The following is a 10,970-nucleotide window of genomic DNA, read 5'->3' as shown; positions in this document are numbered from 1 at the left end:
ATGCTACGTGGCCCCATGAGTGTAACCGTAACCGTCCATCATGTGTACTTTTGATCATCATTTCTGTAGATGAATGTAGAAGAAGGAAAATAAAAATTTCAATGGCTCTCACTTAGCTCTAAAAATCAAAGGTTAAGATCGTCCCTGAACCGTGATTGTGCGATAATAGCCTATTCATAGTAGAAACTAGAATATGGACGGTCCAAATCAACGGATTATCTCAGCATTGTGGTCCCCGTGGATGGCGACACACGCTGTTTCCTGAATCGCGACAGAGAAAAAAAAATCATAAAATAAAACATCTCACGTGGCTTTTAAAGTGCCCTTCGTGTTCCTGGGCCCACCTCAGCGGCCCAAACCGAACACGTTCACGTGATCTTTGGCCCACCACGGGGCTGCGCAATCTAGTGGGTTCACGCACCGATTCAATGCCCACGTGGACAGTCCAAGTGGGCCTTCACGTGTGTTTACCGTGCACTGCCTCTCATACATGCCACTTGTCTTTTGTCGTAATACCCAAAGCGTGCCATAAGCTCCAACATCCGGCATTTTGAAAACTCGAAACGGTTCCTAAATCCTACGGTAATGTGGCAGAATGGGACCATATGTACGCATGCACAGAGCTGCTATGCATGTCACACGTGTAAAATAGTGGGCCCCACTATACATGTGTCATAATCGGGAATTAGATTGAAATGGGCGATCTTGATTGTCGGATCGTGGGCCGTAATATGGACAGTTAATGGAAATAACCAATGGTCCATATTTAATGAACAAATGTCCACAAATAAGGGTTTTTTTTTTTTTTTTCCTTTTTGTTATAAGAACACACACTCCCACACACTGAGGGCTTGGTATCAGTCACCAATAGAGGTGGCTAACAGTAAAGTCTGAACTGACAGTGAGGTATACGAACAAGCTAATTAAAAAAAAAAAAAAAAAACAAGGACCCACAAATAAGGGTTACGGTTGGCTAATCCAATCCTTTTTTGGCCTATGTCTCCCACCTAAACTGTGGCCCACAATCTGGACAGTTGATCGTAAGATGCACCATGAGCGGTCCATCTAGCTACGGTGTCAGATGATCTGGATTCTGGACACTCTAGTCGATGGGCCCTACAATGGGTGCTCTTCAGAGTGAATGGAAAAATCGGGTGGCTATGATCACTCTATCAAACCGATTTTTGTTCATTAATCTATCAATAGCGAAGCCCACCAAATGGATGGTTTGGATCATCTAAGGAGCCAAATCAAGCTCCATTGCAAAAGTGCCACGTGGACACCATGTAAGCATTGTATAGAGCCTTGATCCAACTGAGATCTGATCACCTACAGGTTCCTGCACACTCCTTGTGGTACAGGGTATTTTTAGGCAATGCATAAATAATTTCAGTTATATTCCCCTTTCGACGTATCTAATGGCTAAAAATAACTTGCATGAGAGAGAGCTGAGCAGGGGCCAATAGGGTATCGATTCTCGATCCAAGAACATAGAATAATGCAAATATAGAACCATCAATCATTTCCGCCCATTCTCATTTGCATATTGAATTTTAAAAAAAAAGTATTTTTTACATATCAGCCCCTTTACTTTCCTTAGGAAAAGCTATTTTTTGATGGTTAAATGACTAGGATCCCCTCCAAGGAATGCGCCTCACCCCCTCACAATGACCAAGTTTACATATTTATATGAATCATGATGGATTTGAGACGTCCATTAAATGTTTTCCATCATGCTTTATCCTTAAATTGAAAGTTCATCTCGTGTGTCTTACATGTGGACTTCTTAAAATGTAAATGTTTTAGGGCTTATTTGGATGCATGCAAGTTTTTTGAGCTGTAAGTGACTTATAAATCAAGTGAAAGTCATTTAGAGATAATTTTGTTTGGAGGTAAGTTGTGATTAAGTAACTTACAGTTATTTTTCATGTTTGAGTGACATGTAAGTTAAAAATGAATAAGAAGTTATATATTTACACTAAGAAAAGCTTGGAGAAGGGAATCATTTTAAAAATGTTATAATCATTTTTTTTTTTAGCAAATATATTATTTTTTAAAAACATAATTAGATGAATATTTGAGCAAATTTTTAAGCTAAATAAGTTATCAAGTTAGCTATTAAAATAGGCTTACAAAATCAAAATACTTATAATGTGAAGTAATAACTCATTATAAGTACTAAAAGAAATTAACAGTGAATCCAACAAAACAAAGTACATTAATAACATCATCTCGAACCATACCAAGCACATGAGTAAAAAGGAAAAAAATATTTGAGAATCATCCTCTCCAACCATTTATTTCTTTAATTATACTACCAAGGAACACAGTGACCAAATATGGTGTGAAAACTCAACCTCCTTACAAGCAAAGGCCCAAGCAAACACATATGGTGTGAAAATCTAATAGTTAATTATAATCATAATATAAATCTCAATAGAACTCATGAAAAGAAAAACAAACATTTATTCAACTGCTTTAGAAATTTTTATTTATTTTTATTTTTTATTTGTATTATAAACAACAGTAATTTTTCCATTCAAAGGTCCACGTAGATATATATTTCATGAAGAATCAAATTCCTTGATTAAAATAGAAAAACCTAACAAAACTAATGAATATAAAACTATATAAAACTAAATAAAACATATCATTTTCTTCACATCATGTAAAAACTCATTTCATAAATTAAACCTTCAAAAATCAAATAAAGGTCTATATATATATATATATATATATATATATATATATATATATATATATATATATATATATATATATATATATATATAAGGTACAATGGGCTATCAAAATTTTCTATGTATACCATATGCCCAACATATCCAATTTGTGTAATTCCCAAAATAGGTAGGCCCCACTTATAAAACCAAAAAACTACATATCCTTGGTTGAAGAATAGTATAATTCCTACCTATAAAACCACATGGATCAACTTACTAAATAGTTAAAAAAATAAAAATCTTAAGAGTAATGATCTACCTTGATGAGATGGATCATAGGGCCCACCTTGATGTATGTTTTGTATATCCATGTCATCCATCAATTCTTCGAGCTCATCATAGGCCTACCAAAAAGAAGATCCAAAAATCTCATATGGGCCACAATAGTGATTGAATGGCCACAAAAAAAAAAAACTTCTTATGGGCCACAAAATTTGGATCAAGCTGCTACTTATTTTTTTTTTCCTTTTATTCAGGTTTGTGTGACCTTATCAACAGGTTGGATAACAAATAAACATTACAATGGGCCTTAGGAAGTTTTTGATGGTGGGGGTTTTCTCATCACTGCTTCCTATGGTGTGGCCACTTTAAATTTGGATCTACTTCATTTTTTTGCACAATTTCTAAAATGAGCTGGCAAAACTAATGGACGACGTGGATATGCCATACAATACATAAGTTGTGCCTCAATGTCACGGCCTCACTAAATCAAGCTCGGTCCGATTTCATGCAAAAAAGAAAAGCTAACTTAAAAACCTACTGCACAACGACTGTAGAGAGGGAGACAGGAACACAATTGGAGAGAGAGAGAGAGGGAGAGAGAGAGAGAGAGAGAGAGAGAGAGAGAGAGATTAGGTTAACCCATCTGATTTAGAGGTCTAAAAAAACCTACGGATTTAGCCCGTCACATGTGACAATCGAGTTGGAGTTGAAAACATGACAATGCAATTGGTGGAACAAGAAAGTGGGAGGGGGAATGGAATATTGAGAGAGAAATAGAAAGAAATAAGGTGGATGAGAGCTTAAGTAGGGGCATCATCACCATTTTAGACCTTGTGGGGAGGGGAGTGGGGGCATTGGATGCCCAAAGAAAAAAGTGATGGATATCGTGGATTTGTCATGGCAAGGGGGCATTAGTCATTGTTAGGCACAATAGACAACGAATCTAAAAATCGCAAAAGCAGAGAGGCTATCTGCAAATTTTAGGAAGCAGAGGGTCTACTATGGGAAAAAGTTAAAAAAATGAGGTTTAGGTTAATCCATCTATTTTAGAGATCTAAAAAAACTACGGATTTGACCCGTCGCATGCGACAATTGGGTTGGAATTGAGAACATGATAATGCAGTCGGTGGAACAAGAAAGTGGGAGGTGGGAATGGACTATTGAGAGAGAGAGAGAGAGAGAGAGAGAGAGAGAGAGAGAGAGAGAGAGAGGATGAGAGTTTAAGTAGGGGTATCATCACCATTTTAGACCTTAGAAGGTGTTTTGGCCATTTCCTTGTCCAAAATGGTTGTCCACAGAAAAAGTGATGGACGCAATGGAATTGTCATGACAATGGGGCATTGGCCATTGTCACACATAGTAGGCAGGAATTTGAAAATCGCAAAAGTAAAGGTATGGTATATGCAAGTGTTAAGAAGAAGAGGGGCTTTTATATAAATTTTTTTAAAAGGGATATTAGGTTAATCCATCTAATTTAAAAGTCTAAAAAACTATGAATTTAACCCACTGCATGCGATAATCAGGACGGAATTCAAAACATAACAATGCAGTCGATTGGTGGAACGAGAAAGCCAGAGGGGGGGGGGTTGGGTTTGGGAATAATGAGCGAGAAAGAGAAAGAGAAAGAAATAAGGTAGATGCTAGCTTAAGCAAGGGCATCATTGCCATTTTAAACCTTGGAGGGCGTTTTGGCCATTTCCACCTTAGGGGAAAGGTGGAAGTAAGGGCATTGAACATCCAAAGAAAATGTGAAGGACATTATGAAATTGTCATAGCAAGGGGGCATTGGTCATTGTTAGGCACAATAGGTAAAGAATTTGAAAATCACAAAAGCAAAGGGGGTTATCTACAAATGTAAAGAAGCAGAGGGTCTACTATGGAAAAAAAAATAAAAATGAGGTCTAGGTTATTCAATCTAATTTAGAAGTCCAAAAAGCCTACCAATTTAGTCCATCACATGCGACAATCGGGTCAGAATTGTGAACATGACAATGCCATTGGTGGAACAAGAAAGGGGGGGGGGAGGGAATGATATATATATATATATATATATATATATATATATATATATATATATATATATATATAGAGAGAGAGAGAGAGAGAGAGAGAGAGAGAGAGAGAGAGAGAGAGAGAGAGAGGTGGATGAGAGCTTAAGTAGGGGTATTGTCACCATTTTAGACCTTGGAGGGCGTTTTGGCTATTTCCTTTTTCAAAATGATTATTTCCAAAAAATAAGTGACCAACATTATGGAATTGTCATGGCAAGGGGACATTAGCCATTATCGACACATTAGGCAAGGGGACATTAGCCATTATCGACACATTAGGCAAGGAATTTGAAAATCTTAAAAGCAAAGGAAGGGTATTTGTAAATGTTGGGAAGAAGAGGGACTGCTATGGAAAAAATTTAAAGCGGGGATTAGGTTAATCCATCTGATTTAGAGGTCTAAAAAATTATGGATCATTTAGCCCACCGCATGTGATAATTATGTTGGAATTAAAAACATGACAATCAAGTCGGTGACACAAGAAAACCGATTTTTGTTTTTGAGAGAGAAAGGGAAAGAAAATAAGGTTGATGGGAGCTAAAGAAGGGGCATCATCACCAGTTTAAACCTTGGAGGGTGTTTTGGCTAGTTAGGTAGATGGGAGGTAAAGAAGGGGCATCATCACCATTTTAAACCTTGGAAGGTGTTTTGGCTAGTTCCACCTTGGAGGCAAGGTGGAAGTAGGAGCATTGGTCATCCAAAGAAGAAGTGATGGACAATTGGAATTGTCATGGCAAGGGGGCATTGGTCATTGTTTGGCACAATAGGCAAAAAATCTAAAAATCGCAAAAGTAGAGGTGGGTATTTGCAAATGTTAAGAAGCAGAGGGTTTGCGATGGAAAAAAAAAATGAGGATTAAGTAGATGAGAGCTTAAGTAGGGATATCATTGCCATTTTAAACCGTGAATGGTGTTTTAGCCATTTTCTTGTCCAAAATGGCTATGTCCAAAGAAAAAGTGACACACGCGCCATAAAATTGTAATGGAATTGAGGTATTTGCCATCATTATACATAATTGGTAAGGAATTTAAAAATTGCAATAACAAAGGGGGTATATGTAAATGTTTAGAAGTGAAAGGGCCAATATATAAAAATTAAAAAGAAAGAGGCTTATGTTAAATCTATTTGAATTAGAGATCTCAAAAACTACAGATTCATCCCGTCACATGCGACAATTTAATTGAAATCGAGAACACAATAATGCAGGGTGGGGGAGGAATTTAAAGAGAAAAAGAGAAAGAAATGAAGTGGATGGGAGTTTAAGGGTATAATCACTATTTTAGACATTGGATGGTGTTTTGGCCATTTCCTTGTTAAAACACTAACGTCCAAAGAAAAAGCCAAAAACATCAGAGAACTATTATGATAGGGTGATATTTGCCATTTTTAGACATAATAGGAAATGAATTTGAAAATTGCAAAAACAACTAATATCCGCAAATGTCAAAAACCAAAGGAACACACACACACACACACACACACACACACACACACACATATTAGGTTAATTAAATTGGTCTGAATTAAAGGTATCAAAAATCATAAAATTGGCCCGTCGCATGTGACAATCGGATTGGAATTGAGGAACATGACAACATAGTCGATGTCATTCACGTGGGTGCCCGATGACGAGGTGGTCCACCAGCCTTAGATATGTTCTAAAGTCATCTGCAACTTGCTTATGCTTTGAATATTGAGAGAGAAAGGGAAAAAAACATAAGGTTGATGGGAGCTAAAGAAGGGGCATCATCACCATTTTAAACCTTGGAGGGTGTTTTGGCTAGTTCCACCTTGGAAGCAAGGTGGAAGTAGGAGCATTGGTCATCCAAAGAAGAAGGGATGGACAATTGGAATTGTCATGGCAAGGGGGCAGTGGTCATTGTTAGGCACAATAGGCAAAAATTCTGAAAATCGCAAAAGTAGAGGTGGGTATTTGCAAACGTTAAGAGGCAGAGGGTCTGCTATGGAAAAAAAAAAACGAGGATTAAGTAGATGGGAGCTTAAGTAGGGATATCATTGCCATTTTAAACCGTGGATGGTGTTTTAGCCATTTTCTTGTCCAAAATGGCTATGTCCAAAGAAAAAGTGACACACGCGCTGTAGAATTATCATGGAATTGAGGTATTTGCCATCATTATACATAATTGTAAGGAATTTAAAAATTGCAATAACAAAGGGGGTATATGTAAATGTTTAGAAGTGAAGGGGCCAATATATAAAAATTTAAAAGAAAGAAGCTTATGTTAAATCTATTTGAATTAGAGATCTCAAAAACTACAGATTCATCCCGTCACATGCGACAATTTAATTGAAATTGAGAACATAATAATGCAGGGTGGGGGAGGAATATAAAGAGAAAAAGAGAAAGAAATGAAGTGGATGGGAGTTTAAGGGTATAATCACTATTTTAGACATTGAATGGTGTTTTGGCCATTTCCTTGTTAAAACACTTACGTCCAAAAAAAAAGAGCTAAAAATGTCAGAGAACTATTATAATAGGGTGGTATTTGCCATTTTTAGACGTAGTAGGAAATGAATTTGAAAATTGCAAAAACAACAAGTATCCGCAAATGTCAAAAACCAAAGGAACACACACACACACACACACACACACACACACACACACACATTAGGTTAATTAAATTGGTCTGAATTAAAGGTATCAAAAATCATGAAATTGGCCTGTCGCATGTGACAATCGGATTGGAATTGAGGAACATGACAACACAGTCGATGTCATTCACGTGAGTGCCCGATGACGAGGCGGTCCACCGGCCTTAGATATGTTCTAAAGTCATCTACAACTTGTTTATACTTTTAATATGATAATTAGGTCATGTTGGGCTTTGAATAGTTGTGTCAAAGCCTAATATGCATTATTATTTCACTGGTCCCACTTAAAAGTTTCAACCTTTATATTTATAATGTTTTTATGTCCTATGCAACTTGTAGCATTCTAAATATGATTATTTAGAGGTCTTATACACATTTAGTTATTGTTAGACCATTTGAGTTATAATCTAACTAGCACCTAAATGTCAACGTGTCAAGTGCATGCAGTCCAACCCATCTAAAATGTTGGCCTCATCAAGAAGGACATCTGGCACGAAAATAGAGCCAATCTACTCATCAAGTGGGCCACACCATAGAAAATAAATATCAACCGCCACTCTTGTATGTAGAGTACATGAATTATAACCTAGCGACGGGCTGGCCCGATTTTTGTGCTGGGTGTTCTTCATGGTGAGGTTGACATTTTGGACGGGTTAGATGTAGGGCACATATGTCATGTAGCAATTAAGCACTAGTTGAATGATAATCGTTTGCGTGGGACGGTTTTTCTGGGAAAGCCTTTCGCAGGAAGTTCCTGCCTGGGAAACTAGGTGGGGCCCACAGTGATGTTTTTGAGAAATCTATCCTGTCCATCCGTTTTTTAGCTCATTTTAGGACACGAGGCCAAAAATGAACCGGATCCAATACTTAAAGTGGGCCGAAAATGTAAGTATTGAATGTCCACGGTTGAAATATTCGTGGGGCCACAGAAGTTTTGAACCAGGCTAATATTTACGTTTTTAGTTATCCCAGAAGGAATGGCGTTATGAACGGTATGGATGGCATGTAAACATCACTGTCGACCCAGGGAGGTTTCAACGTTGGGAGTTTACCTACCCACCTTTTCCTTTAGTGTTCTCACTTTTGGTCTCAGGTCCTCAAATGATTACAAAACGGATGGACGGTGTGGATTTATCAAAAACATCACGTTGGGCCACCTAAGTTTCCACCGCAGGAACTTACTGCGAAATCCGCGTCCGTTTGCGTGAGTATTAGCATGAGAAATGCTTGCATCCAACCAGTTGGACAATAAATTACTGTCCAACAAATGGGTAAATTTGAATTATCATATGTATGAAACATCCAACACCTCCAATAAGTTGTACCCACTGTAATGATTAACCAAAAGTACTAGAATCAGCTAATTCACTCATTAGTTGGGCCATAAAATAGAATATAATGGACATCCACTAATATAATAAAAATGCAGGAATAGATCGCTTGATGAGTCGATCGAAAAAAATTATTTGAATAAGGTAATTCACATATTAAAGCCAAACTTTTGAGAGGATTGGATGTTATACACATATGACAGGATGTAAAATTATCTACTGGTTGAACGGTAGACTAGTTGTCTAACAGTTGGATATGAGGTTAGGGATGCAGCAGAATGACCATAAGCATAATTACTTTTACATATTGTTTTCTAAGATTATTTTAATGGGCATTTTCCAAGAACTTTCCCATTTCATTGTTTAATCCAAGGGTCAGGATGCTACCAGGAAAGGTGCACCGTTGGTCATCTACTTTACATGTGCTATACATTTTGGGTCAGTCCAAATTGTGGGCCCCAGTTTTTTATGGTCCATGGCCTGAAATCACACTACTTGTACAATTTTGATCGTCAGATTGAGTTCATTAGGTTTGTAACCTTCTTTTTAACCGTCCGTTTGATGGTTACTAACAGAATAGTCCCAACAAATCCACCAAATCGCAGTTCCATTTTGATGATGGTGAGGATTTACAGATGGTCGATGAGCTGGCCTAGGACAAGCAAAATCAAAAGCTTGAACAAGGCCTGGTGGACCTGTTCATGATCCAGCTGGCTGAACCAACCAACCTCGGGTCTGGCCAATCAACGGCCCTAATTGAGGCTCAGCTCCTTTGATTGTACTTATCCAATGGAACCTGGATTTTGTAAGATATCTGATTGGAAGAATTATATTCATATATCTATAAAATATTTTTAGCTTAATCCAAGTTTTGTGGATCATAGGAACTGGATGTCTACTACAATACATGATCTACTGTTATTAAGATACATCAAGATTATAACCATTGGAGCTATGGTCATATTTGTGATCCAAACGGTTAATTTGATGAGATAAATAATTGATGATAGCTGCATTGAAAATCTTTATGATAGTAAGACTACAAACTTTCAAAAAATAATTTGGAAAATAACAGTTAAGGAAACAATTTACGGTCAAAGTAAAATAGTTAATTCATCTAAAAAGAAATGAGTATTTTTATCCTATCGATGACGACAGGGTATAAACCATTTGAATAATTGAAACATGACCCAAATTCGGAGACTGTAACCCTGATGTCAACAAAAGAAATAAAATAATAATAATAATAATAATATATAATAATAAGCGTCACGTCTAGGTAGATCCTTTTTTTTTATATAGATTGAGTTATTTAGGCATATGTGTAAATGGATGGGTGGCTTTGTGTGTGGGCGGTACCTCAATACATGCATTCAACCACATAACTGCTACCTACCAAATCAATTTGCATTGGTGGAGAATGTTAATCCGTTGGGATGATTGAGGCAACCATCTTATTTTCCAGGTGAATCATTGCAGGTGTTATGCAGAGCCCATGCCCTATGTGAAGTCATGTCCATTCCCATCCAAGCAACCCCAGGAATGAGACCAACTTGTTTCTTATTTCAAAAGATTAGCAGTGTGACCCACCTGATGGAAAGCTCAAATCCCACGCATGTGATAATGGCATGCGTGCTTGTATGTGGATGGACATGGTTTCACATGGATATCTGTGTACAAACTCATTGTGCACTGAATGGTAATACATAGTAGATTTATTAGAAAGTCAAAACAGATATAGCTACGAATTAAACCTGTAGCTTATGGTTCTTTTTTTGGCAGTGGCTATAACTGTTGGAATTGGGTTCATGTTTGTGAACCACACTGCAAGACTATTCCAACTTAGAAGATCTTAACTTTTGATTAATGGCCCACAAAATGATGGTTAAAGGACTGTTTTCATATCTTTGTGATAATTATTAAACTTTTGACCAATGGCCCACAAAACAATGGTTAAGATCTGTTTTCATATCTCCATGACAGTTAAAAGCGATTGATCCCTTGAATATATG

Source organism: Magnolia sinica, chromosome 1, assembly GCF_029962835.1.
Source record: "Magnolia sinica isolate HGM2019 chromosome 1, MsV1, whole genome shotgun sequence".
NCBI classification, from domain to species: domain Eukaryota; kingdom Viridiplantae; phylum Streptophyta; class Magnoliopsida; order Magnoliales; family Magnoliaceae; genus Magnolia; species Magnolia sinica.
This window is presented reverse-complemented; position numbering follows the sequence as displayed.